Source organism: Quercus robur, chromosome 5 (assembly GCF_932294415.1).
Source record: "Quercus robur chromosome 5, dhQueRobu3.1, whole genome shotgun sequence".
Taxonomy (NCBI): domain Eukaryota; kingdom Viridiplantae; phylum Streptophyta; class Magnoliopsida; order Fagales; family Fagaceae; genus Quercus; species Quercus robur.
The window spans coordinates 47,265,412-47,278,757 of NC_065538.1; the positions used below are offsets into that span (position 1 = coordinate 47,265,412).

Here is a 13,346-nt window from a genome sequence, read left to right on the forward strand (position 1 = left end):
GTTTGCCATGATAATGTCTGTTTCAAGGTTCCTTCTATTCTTGTTAAAAACGTGACTGATAAAGTAATTCTTGGACTTCCATTTATAAATGCTTTGTATCCTTTTTCTTGTTGAACATGATGGAATTACTACTGATCCTTTTGAGCAGAAAGTAAAATTCAAATTTGCTTCAAAGTTTGAAATTGATACTGATGATGCTTTAAATCTGATTCATGCCAAAACCAAACATCTTAACTTCCTTAAGCAAAAAAGTTAGATACAAGAAATATATATATATATATATATATATATATATATATCTGTGTGTGTGTGTGTGTGTGTGTGTGTGTGTGTATCTAAAAAAGCATTTATTGTTGCTAGGTTATTATTGAGCCACATATGCATCACGTCATTATTTTTTTCCCCGTCTTTAGAGCATCCATAGTAATGCTCTTAAAATAACTTTTTAGTTATTTTATAGCTCCAAACAAACAAAAACGCCACACAACAATGTTGCTAAACTAAAAATATTTTACCAACTTGTTACAGTGAACTATTAGTAATAGGCTAGTAGCAATTCACTGTAGCAAGTTGCTACAAATATTAAATTATTTTATCTTTCTTCTCTCATTATTAAATTAGTTTCTCTCTCTCTCTCTCTCTCTCTCTCTCTCAAGTCTATCCATGTGTAGTGTTTATTATATTTATTTTATTTGTTTGTTTATATTATTTTAATGTGTTGTTTGTTAAGATAAAACTTTTGATGCTGGGTGTATTGTAAAGTAAGTTGTTAAAATAGATAAAGTAAAATTTTAAGTTGCTAAAAGCTAATTTTTTTTTTTTTTTTTTTTTATAAGCTTGCTGTGAATATTGAATATTGCAAAATTAATTATTTTTGGCCAACGTGATGCACTACACACCATCATAAACTCTAATCGTCTATTGTTTACATTGAAAACTCCTTTCAACATTGAGTGTTATTTCTTTCCATCATTATATATGTGTGTGTGGGTGCGCGCGCGCACATGCGCAATACATTTTGTGACACAATTATTGGGCCACATCATCCACTTATTTTCTACTTCTTCTTTTCTCTTTTAAAACTTTCTTCTCAGTACTCCAAAATAATAATAATAATAATAATAAAAAGGAAAACAACAACAACAACAACAATAACAACAACAACAAAAAACTTTTCTACTCTCTATTAGTCCACACCTACAGTTACACTTACTCCAACCTTTCACTTCCCATTTTGCCTCTTTACGCCCCCCCCCCCCCCCCCCTGCGGCTGCCTCTTTACCTCCCTCGCTACTCTCTACTTCATTGTTACACTTCATTCATCATTTTCTCTTTCTTATAATTTGATTCTTTTCCTTCCCATTTTATTTTGTATAAATTTGATATCATTTCCTCCATTCAATCCATATTTTTCCCACACAAAAACTATGAGTACTCTCTCTCTCTCTCTCTACTTTCTTTTGGTGAATTTTTGTTCTTTCTTATAATGCTAATTAAGGTTGATTTTTTAAAAATTTGTGTTTTGGTATTGTGTTTCAATTTCCCATCACAAAATCTTCCCTCTCCCTTTTATAGCTTTGGTTGAATTTTGGTTTGGGTTAATACTTAGTTTTTTTTTTTTTTTTTGAAATAAGAATTTGAGTTTATATCAAAACACAATTTACATGACTATGAATTTGAATATGCCTACCCATTGTTTGAAATTTTGAATAATAAATTATTATAAAGTCTATCTTTTATTCCTTCGGTTTCATTTTAATTTTGGTTAAGATAAAATTGTAATTTTGTGATGAGTTTTGATTATTATGATAATTTTCTTATTCCTTAATAAGAGATGAGAAATTTGAATAATAAATTTGAAAATTATAAAATTTAGTTGTATATTAGGCAAATATAACATAGTACAACAAAAGTTAGAAGGATATGGTTCACATTAAAAAATATTAATTAAATATACAAAAAATAATAGAATGATATATTTGTAAAGATAAAAAGATCTATAAAAAAATACATGTAGATTTTTTTTTTTTTTAAATTGACAATACTTGAAGTAATTGTTCATTTTTATATATTACTCCATATTACATAATATTTATATATATTTTCATGCATCACGTGGGTATATGGCTAGTAATATTAAAATACCTCCCAATAGAGCACAAATTTTACAAGAAAATTAATATGTAAAGCATTCTCAAATTTCACAAAATTTAGAGGGAACAAAAAAAGTGGACAAATTAAGGGGGGTAAAAATGAAAATCGGACAAATAAAACTAATTTATTTATAAATTAAAAATGATGGAAGTAAAAGAAACAATTCATTTGAGTGTTTGAAAGAAACAATTCATCCGACAAACATCTCACATTAGCATCCAAATCCAATGACTTCTATCTTCTTACTGTTGAGGGTCATTAGGCCAAAGCGGCTGGAATAATGGATCACAAGCCCATGAAATAAATAGATGGACCTTGAAGAGGCAAGTGGGCTTAAAGAAGCTCGAAAAGAGAGAAATAGCATACCCATGGGTAGTATATGATGTAGAAAAGTGAGAAATGGCCACCGCAGGCCCAAAGTAATGCAAACAAAGAAAGTAAGGGGTTAATGACAGGCCCATGAACCCCAAGGATGAGAATAAGGTAATTGGGCCAGGGAAGACAATGAAGTTAGTAAAAGCCCATGAGAATGCGGAGTTAGTAAAAGGGTTAAGGAAGCCCAAAGAAAGCAAGTGGGCCAAGGATGCCCAAGAGGATGACAAAAAGGACACAAGAGCCCATAAGTAGGAAAACCAATGGCCATACCAAGCGGTTGGGGGAAAGAGTAAACGGCTGGCCTAAAGAGGCCTAGCAGGATTGAGTCATTACAGCAGGAGTGACAGAGTAATATGGCAGGAAATAAGGGTAATCAAGAAATGGGCCGAAAGAAATGTAAGACCCAATAACAAATAAAGCCCAGTTCCTTAGGGGAGCGGGAAATCGAAAAGCAGCTCGCATAAAAGGTCAAAGAAAACGGACGGTAGGCTATGCAGGCAAGCCTCCAGACCATGGCAGACGAATGAGCAGCAAGCAGATTTTGGAAACATATGGAAGGGAGGCACGCGCAAGGCCCAGACACCACTAGCCTGTACTCAGCCAATACAGGGCATGGTGAGGTTGTGGGTCAGAGATTCAGAGGGCATGGTTTGGTGGTAGGGAGAGGGGAAAAATCTATTTTTGAGGATCTGGCTCAAGCTCTTTTGAGGGAAGTGTCCTACTGGGATGACATACTACCCAAAAGAAGCAAGTTGAGTTGGAACCACTAGGTGCATACCATGAGGAATAGGGAGAGAGAAAGAACCCAAACCGTAGTAAGAAAGGGTGTCATGATAGACAAACAAACAAAATACCCTTCTTTGTCTGGTGATGGGGGGTGGCACACAGATGGACCAGTGGTGGTCGGCCAGTACACCCAGACCAGACAGAGGATGTTAAGGGCTAAAATAGTAAAATCCGGTCACGGCAGGTGCTATAAAAAGAGAACCTTGCCGTGAACAAAAAAACAAAGCAACAAGGGGAACCATAACTAAGAAATAGGAATTCGAAAAGAGATACCAAAAATAGAAAAGAAACGAGTGGGAGGGAAAGAAAGAAAACAACCAGAAAGAGAATAGAGGGAGAATTAGAATGGCAAGCATGCACCGGTAGATTGATTCCCTCTCTCCCTCACGAAATCCTGCTCTCTGTCAAAACCAAAAGGAGCCCTTGTGCATCAACCATTTAGGTTCGTTTCTCAGGGTAGTTAATCTCCACAGCAGGACTTTCTTGAGAGATTAATTGCGTTGGGAAGGAACGTTCTTTCCTCTCTGGTTTTGCTCCTGCAGACCATATTTAAGTTGATTTTCTTCATCTTTTGATTAACCCTTACATATTATTAATTGCTTTCTTTTGTTCTTTTCTTTCTGTAAAAGTGATTATTATTACTGTGATTGTGTTTGGGGATCATTTGGTCATTTCCTACTAAGTAGCCAGATATTTTATTTTATTTTTTTATTATGTCTATCTGCCACAACTTATCTGAAACAGCTCTGCCTACCGCAAGCACGTTCCTGGCAAACTAGACATAGTTTGCACATAAGCCGGACTAAATTAAGTTGCAGTTGAACCGGTCCCAATACCCTTATCCAGAAAACTTGAGCCTAATACAGCAGGAAGCAGCCCAACACTACTAGCACAGCCCACCACTTTACACTTACTTTGGCTCATTTTGTTGTTATTAGAATATTACCCCAACTAAGGAAAAGACTATGTACCCTGGGGATCTACCAGTGGAAATTTGGTGTACGGTTTCGCACAACAAATTAGAATATTTCCTTTGTGTCCTCTGAAATTTTCACATCTTTTTTGAGTTGTTACACTTTTGGTGGTTTTTTTTTTTTTTTTTTTTTTCACCACTAGTGCGGATGCCTTGGCTTCTTTGGGGAGATCGAAGTTTTTAAGTATTTTTCTTTGTTTGAAACTCCCCTTAGTTCCATGTTTAGTACTGCTGTTTTTGATAATCAGAAGATTATACCATCAGCTTTATTCCTACTATTTAGTTTACGTATCTCCTAAATTACGAGGGAGAGAGAGAGAGAGAGTGAGAGAGAGATCAAAGTTACTAGTAAAAGACTTGAAGAAGGCCAAGTACAAAAAATAAAAAAAGACTTTGAAATGACCCAAATGCCCGAGAGTATTTACCTCATCAATGACAAGGGCCGATACATTATCAATGGAGCAATGGGCATTTTTATGTTTTTTTGGTAGAAAGAGCAATGGGTATTTAACCATAAGTTGTACCTGCCTGTGTATGAATTAGAGTCTGACCATTTAGTGCAGAACCCAAAAAGAAAAATTGAATATTAAAACTTGGCTCATATGCCTAATGCTAATGCTTAAACTCACAAGTCACATCCACTAGCTTAATGGAGCATGCAAATTAGCTCACATAAACCTTTCAAGGGACTCAAAAGCCAGAATTGTTTAGATCACATTCTAATCAATTTCAACCGAGCAAGCCAGATAGCTCAAATTGGAAAATGCTAGAAAATTTAGATGTGTGTTCTTGTGTTTGATATTTTTTGGGTTTGTGTTAATGTTAATGTTGTGACCAGATCTAAATTCATGTGTTTTTTAGTCTTTAATTTTTTTTCTTTTGTTAAAATTGATAAATTAAATTTTTTTTTTAAAATTAGATGCTAATGTGCCCTTTTTTATTATAATTTTATTAGTTATGTCAGCGTCTAATATTGATTACCAACCGACCTTTAATCAAAATAGTACCTCTAGTCAGTGTTAACTCCCTTTTAATGTAGTCCAACATTTAGTATAGCTAAAAGATAAAGTTTGATAATATCAATTATCACATATTCCATCCAAGTAAATTTGGAGTATTAGTAAATAGTAATGTAAAAATAAAAAACATAAAACAACATGTCACTTAAGATTTATTGCAAAAATATTGTAGCATAATTTTGTGTTTTATTGGATTATATTTGGGGCCTAATTATTAATATTATTATTGGTATGAAAATATGTTAAATTATTAGTATATGTGTGTGTGTGTGAGGCCATACACTTTGTATTGAATATTTGTGTATTTTATTAAAATAAAAAAGCAAATAAAGTGGGTAAATTTTGAAAATAAATGATAGGTGGGCCGGATGTCCTGGCCCATAAAAAAGAAAGGGCTAGTTGCCTAGTTGGAACCCGATTGGGTTGGGGAATTTGAAAAAAAAAAAAAAAAAAAAAAAAAAAAAAAACAGAAGTGACCGTTGGAAAATAGTCGGTGTGGTGTCAAATAAATAGGACCAGGTTCAGAAGTTTCTCTCTCTGTTCTCACAGACACTCTGAAACAAAGAAACACAGACAGAATACACTCAGCGTTTTGAATTTAGGGAGAAAGAGAAAGAAGTGAAAGATTTTGCTTTTGAATCTGAAGTGTGTTCATCTCGAACGCACGCACGCTCGCTCGCTCGCTCTCTGTGTGGAAGAAGCAACTCCAATTCTCTCTTTTCCAGTAAGCCTAACCCTAACCCTAACCCTAACCCTAATACCCGTGTTTGTGTTTGTGTTTGTGTTTGTGTTACCGTTTCAGTTTCCGTACACCAAACCCTAACCCTAACATAGAAAAGTACAAGCATCACATTTTAATCTTAATCTGTTAAATTTAGGAAAGAGCATCCATTGTTAAATGACAATTAACTCTCTTGTCCTAAAATGGAAAAGGGAATACGAAAGCATGCATGGTTCCAAGGCTAGTCCTATTTCTTTAGAAAAATAAAAAGAAAAAAAAAGAAAAAGAAAATCAGGCAGGGCCAAATATATATATATATATATTTATTTAGAGGATGATATGGTAAAATAGACATGTGGTAGTTGATCTCGCTGCACATACGTTTTCAATTTTTTTAATTTTTTATTATTAGTTCTATTATAGGTTTTTTGTTAGCTGTGGCAAACTAACTTTTTAGTAAGTTAATTAAGATGGTAATTAAGGACCTCATTGCATCACAAAGCTCCTAGCTTCTAATTTATTGACTATGCACCACATTATATTAAAGGGTTAAATTGATAGTAAAAGTAGAATTCTTGTTAGCTCTGTGATTACAGTCAGACCAGATTAAATAAACTAAAATGTCAAATTGTTTAATGGGTAAAAGTGTATAGGCTATATGTATAGGTCAGCTAAAGTGTAGCACTTTTAGTTATAATGGATTGAAAGAATTGAAGCCCTCATGTCATTGATTGTCCTTTCGTATCTCTTCCTAATTATGTGTGATCAGACATTTGCATATATATAGAGTTCAAACATGACTCAAAGATGTGATGGGCAACTACTGCATGACATGATTTATATATACCTGTATGTTGAAACATTTTGACCGATAGTGATTGTATATGTTCTTATATATGTTCTGCAGGACACAGATGGATTTCAGTCCTAGTCCCCGGTCAAATGTAGTTGGTTTCAAATTTGACCCCAGTGACCATGAGTTGCTCTCATACTTCCTCTACAAGAAGGTTAATGGACAGTCATTGGATCTCTACTGTGGTTTTATCTCTGATTTTGATCTCTACGGAGCCCATCAGCCTGATCAGATTTGGGATCTTTTTGGCGGTTCCTTTTTGCGAGAAGATGAGGACCTCTATTTCTTTACCACTTTGAGTTTTAAGGGTAAGGGTAAGGCCAAGGGTAGCCGTGGCAGCCGCATTTGTCGCACAATCAGCTCCGGAGGAACTTGGAGTAATGAGGGCTCTAAGGTTATATATGACGCCCACAGCAGCCTACCTATTGGATTAAAGCGTTGGTTTCACTATGAGAACGCTCAGTCGCCACAGAACGGCTGTTGGATCATGCACGAGTTCACCCTTGATGTTGAGGGTTCCTCACTGCGGTTGCCTTCTTCTGATCAGGCTGTTGTTGCCTCCTCTGTATTGTGCCGGCTACGTAGAAACGATCAAGCCAAGACCGCTTCTAGTAAGAGGAAAGTTCAGCCACAGCCCCTCCCCCAACAAGATTGTCCAAGAAAGAAGCAGCGGGCTGCCGAGCATGCTACTACCACTGATGCATCTGATGACACTCTTCTGCCCCTGATTATTCCCGTTTCTAACCAGCATTCTGTCATTCACATTGATGCCATTGCTTCCCCTGCCGCTGCTACTGTATCTGAGCAGACTCTTCCACCGATGGTTACTATATCTGATCCTGTTTCAGAATCAGAATTTGGGCCTGATATATTCAATACTAATTTTGATGATGAAGATTTCTGCGCGGATGATCTGGATCAATTTTTGACTGAGTTTTTGGGGGATCTTACCGATTGTGACGACACCCCACTCTTATAGTACATTCTTGTATTTTTATTTTTTTATTTTTGGTGGACTAGCAAAGCCAAACTCCCACTGGCTCATTGTTTTTTGTGCCATTAGATTAGATTTACTTATGACTTAGAATAGTTCAAAGTCAGTGCAATTGTAAATTCCTTTTCTTAAGTTGGAATCACTCTACTCTTTATCTTTTTTTTTTTCTTCTTTACAGGTGTCAAATATCTTTACTTGAATTAAACACCCCTATCTTGAATGTTATTGGTTCAATATTTACAAATTTTTGTCATTAGCTGAGATATTTTGTGCTATTTTGATGACTGGCTCTTGGAATCTATTCCAAAATTGGCTTGTTTTGCAACCATATTTTCTAATAATTTCTAAACTTCTGTGCTGGCTCTTTTATTTATAGAAGTTTTCAAATGACCTATTTATTCGCCTAAACTTTTTTTTTTCCATCATCTATGACATTATTCTATTCCCATTTCCCGCAAATTTGGTGAGCATATAGGTCATAAATAAACCAGTGCCTATCAACTTTAAAATAAAATAAAAACTATTTATTAATGTGCAGGTTTAGAAGGAAACTTCTTAAACTTGAAATAACAGGGCATGGACCTATTCAGTCTACACTGCTACTGTGTTAAATGTTTGTTCAATCTCTGAAGGAATCTAGAAGATTGAGTGGTTTATTTACCATCTGAGCTATGCGTTGGATACTTTTTGCATTGGTTCTGTGTTCAATCGACATTGTTACTTTGTAAAATATTTATTCAATCTACATTGCTACCGTGTAAAATGTTTGTCCAATCTCTGAAGTGTTCACAACCAAGAGGGTAACTTGAATTGCTATCATAGGAGCTTCAATACTTTTTGCATTGGTTCTGTGTCTTTGTATGTTTAGATGTGTGAAAGGACAGGTGTATATAAGGCCTCTAGAGAAAAACCTAAATACAGTAAATCATTGGCACAGCAGAATTCTCCAATGGAGAAAGGTATGTCTTTTATTGTCCATTCATCTTTTTCAAACTTGTTAAAATTTCCCTATCTCTTTCATTTTGGTCTACTTGAAAATTGTCTTATTAAATATCGTTAGCTGCACCAAGAAGGGGGAGTTGCAAAACCACCAGATGGTTATGTTGAAGACAATGGAAGAACAGATGTATTTCCAAAGCTTCAGAATGCACAGGAGGTAGATGTGAAAACAACACCTGCAGTTTCACTGCCCAAGATGTATCACGATTCAGACATGAGCAGCATGGATATGGAGTTCTTGCCACCACCACCTCCTCCATTTTTTTTCCTTTTGAGAAGGTCTTTTGGGAACCGATGGTACCTTTCAATGTAATTACAAGTAGATATCCCTTCTAAGAGTCCGAATGTAATTTCTGCAAAAGCTTTCACTGTTGCGTTGCTTCAGCAGCATACAAATAGCATTTCACATGAGCTAACTGATGGAAAGGTAAGATTCTTTTAGCTTAATAAGAACTAATTACCAGGATGACAATGTGGCTGTTTGATTGTGTGGCTTCTACTTCAGAAACAGTCTCATGTTGTTGTTGTTGTTGTTTTTTTTTCTTGTTTTTTTTTCATCTTCGTCATCCTCATTAGGAAAATTAGTTTTGAAGTCTTAATCACATTTACCTCCAAGTGTGAAAATAAAGTACATTCACTATTTCCCCAAAACAATAATGATGAGCGCAGATGAAACTGATCAACAAAGTTGCTCATCTCAGAATTCAATGTTCACAGAACCATCTTCTCAGCTGTTCAAAGATGATTTACCTGTCAAACCTGTACATGAATCAACAGTGTTTCAGATTTTTCAAAAGTACAGACATGAACTTGTTCATTGGGCACAGAAGAAAAAACCACTTCAGGCGGAGAGCAAACTGATGCTGACAAAATGATGTCTAGTATGGGATCTCATCATGAAGACTCAGCATGCAAGAATTCACCTGCGATGCACATCACTGCATCAGACAGCAATGATGCTGAAAGGAATAAGACAGGTGGCAATGAACCAATCAGATTTATGGATGACTGAACCAGCTGAGTCAGCTGAACATGATTTAGATATGGAAGACAATCCCATCACAGATATCTCAAGGCAAATGCGGTATGACACCAAGGGGTTCAAAAAGAACCAGAGTTCATCTTCCAAGCTTTCTTTGGCCCCATTGGACAGGTAAGAGTATTCAGACACTTTACAAAATTTCGTTTTGAAATGATCTAAGATAATGAGAAACTGATAATCGTGGAGTTAAATACTTATCTGCTTTAGATGGCTTCAAGTGAAAATGAAGAAATATCACAAAATTTACTACATAATCTGTGATGATATAATCTTTGACACAGCATGTTAACTTTGAGGTTAGTACACATGTTTTGTTTACTTGATGCGGGGTTGTTGATACAAGGACACTGGTGAAAGGAAAAGAAGCTGGGCAGGGCTTAATGATGCGAGAGATGAAAGAGAATTATTATTTAATATTATTTATGTTTGCAAGTCAATTGTATTTTTATGTTTTAGGTCCTAGTAGTTTATTGGGCTTTTAGTATTTTAATTTAGAAGTAAGGTTATTTTTGTAATAAGGCAATTAGGGTTTTCTAGCCAGCAAGGGTATTTTTGTAATAAGGCAATTAGGGTTTCCTAGCCAATTAGAACTAGGGTTTAGTAATTCTTTATAAGCAACCTATTGTACTCCTTGAGGAGAGGGTTGATATTTTGATGAATGAAAACAATGGCCATTTGGTCTTTCTTTGGTCTGGTGCTGACTCCAGGTCTACCCTAGGTGCTGACTCCTAGTGGTTTCCCCGCTTGGTGCTGACTCCAAGCAAGGCCTAGGTGCTGACTCCTAGGTCATATCTTTTATTTTTCCGTTATTTCAATTTTGTTCTGGTTGTCCTGCGTCAGTATTGGTATCAGAGCAAACACCGATCTGTTGAAGCATCACCGCAGGAAAGAACCAGAAAATATCACCCACAAAAAAAAAAAGAAAAAAAAAAACCCACAAGATCAACACCCACCGCCTCAAAACCCATCAACCAACAGCCGCCGAAACCCACAAGATCAACACCCACCGCCCCAAAACCCAACAGCCACCAGCCGCCGAACCCATTATCACGTCGACCACCGTCATGTCTCATGCCGCCGCTGCCTTCCTTGTCGTTGCGCCACCAAAGTTGTCAACCCCTAGCCCCGCAAGCCCATCGCCGAGCAACCTTCTTTCAATTTAGAGATTCCGCTCTCTTTCATTAGTTGCTGTGGTTTCTTTTTCATAAGTCTGTACTTTGAGTCCGTGTCTTTCAATTTAGAGTCTTTCGTTTGACTTTCTTTTAAAGTCCGTGTCTGTAGCTTCTTCAATTTTAAGTCCGTGTACTGTATTTTATTATTTTGCAAAAAAAAGAAAAAAAAAAGAAAAAAAAAAAAAGAAAAAGAAGAAGAAAAAGAAGAAGAAGAAGAAGTCTTGTTGCTGCCAGCCCATTGCACGTATAGGCTCCAATGCTGTTATCCACAGTTGCTGCCAGCCCGTGACTATAGTACAGTAAGTTGGCCACTATCAAGGAGAAAATCACAGTAGCTATTTGTTGAAGCACTATTTTAGAGAATCATGGAAATATTAGAAGCACCTTATTTTGATGGTTATGAAACTTATCCACGAGATTTTGTCAACTGGATGAATGGGATGGAGCGATTCTTTGAACAAGCAAATTTTGCAGATAACATAAAGGTTAGGTATGCCAAGTTGAAGTTAATAGGTAAAGCACAGAGGTTTTGGGAGAATCTTGAACGTTCCGCTATATGGATTATGAACCTGCCATTACTGTGTGGGAAGATATGAAAGAAAAGCTTTGTGATGAGTATTTGTTACCATACTATCGAGCTAAGTATCTACCCCAATCTCAGTGTGGTACTTTTCAAGTTGAAGCAAATGCGATGACTCCTCATCCTCATCCCATATCATGTCCTCAGTGCACTTTTGAACAATCTACCAAGGAATTATCTACCAGGAAAGTAACGGAATTAACTAAAAAGCTCATGAAAGAGATTCAAGACAGGATTGCTCAAATGAAGCAAATGAAGACTCCACATGATTCAATTGGGAAACCAAGGATAATTGATCACAATGAACTTATTGCTGCCCCCATAGAAGACAACATTGATGGTGATATCTTGGTCGTGGAGAATCCTCCAGCAACACCAAAGCCTAATGTTGACATAGACGTACATGCCTCAACAAGTGTTGCTTTAACAAGCATGCAAGGAAATGAATCTATTGAAGAACAGCCAGGTGAAAAGATGGCGCCTAAAGAGAGTATTACGTTAGACGGTGCACATGATATGAAAGTTGAAGTTGTTGAATGTGCTTTTGATCAACCCTCCACAGTCCTTGAAGATCTACATCTTGGTGAAGTCGAAGAGATTGAAACCAAAGTGCTTCCTATGGCTCATAAGGTTCAAGAAGAGATTATACTGATTCCACACATTGATTTTGTTATTCCAAATGAGTTTGATGCGGTGGAATTCAAGGTTTTTCTTTTCCCTATGCTCTCTAAGGTGATTTCAAACTTGAAGCAAGTGTTGTTTGTCAGCATCCTAATCCTTCAATGCTTTAAAACTCGAGGTCGAGTTTTCTCCAACCAGAGGAGAATGATGCGGGAGATGAAAGAGAATTATTATTTAATATTATTTATGTTTGCAAGTCAATTGTATTTTTATGTTTTAGGTCCTAATAGTTTATTGGGCTTTTAGTATTTTAATTTAGAAGTAAGGTTATTTTTGTAATAAGGCAATTAGGGTTTCCTAGCCAGCAAGGGTATTTTTGTAATAAGGCAATTAGAGTTTCCTAGCCAATTAGAACTAGAGTTTAGTAATCCTTTATAAGCAACCTATTGTATTCCTTGAGGAGAGGGTTGATATTTTGATGAATGAAAACAATGGCCGTTTGGTCTTTCTTTGGTCTGGTGCTGACTCGAGGTTTACCCTAGGTGCTGACTCCTAGTGGTTTCCCCGCTTGGTGCTGACTCCAAGCAAGGCCTAGGTGCTGACTCCTAGGTCATATCGTTTATTTTTCCGTTATTTCAATTTTGTTCTGGTTGTCCTGCGTCACTTAAATTAATCATTTGGCATTAACTTAAACATTTGTCATTAAGTTAAACATTAAGAAGCTGGTGAAAGGACACTACCTAGTAGTTTCACTTTCAGATAAAGCTTCTACACTTGGCATTAAGTTAAACATTTGGAATTGTTTTTCTAAATAACAATAAATATTAAAAAATTTAGTTAATTGTCACGTTTCAAAACAATAATGAAAACTAGCATCTCGAGTGTCTAAAACTCGAGTTCCAAGATAAAAATCGAGTTTTTAAGTCTCGATTTGTATGTGGATTAGTTTAAAGTGGAAAAAAATTAAGCTGAAAATCGAGTTTTAAAGGCTCGATTTCCATAAATTGAATAAAATCGCCGCTATAAGTCTATAAAACGTCACTATAGGGCTTAAAAA

General features: G+C 36.0%; 1 protein-coding gene across 5 annotated transcripts in view; it reads left to right on the top strand.

The window, feature by feature from the left end:
* The window catches only part of LOC126726149 (uncharacterized protein At4g18490-like), an 82,388-nt gene that overhangs the window by 21,468 nt on the left and 47,574 nt on the right, over positions 1 to 13,346 (top strand). The window lies entirely within an intron of this gene.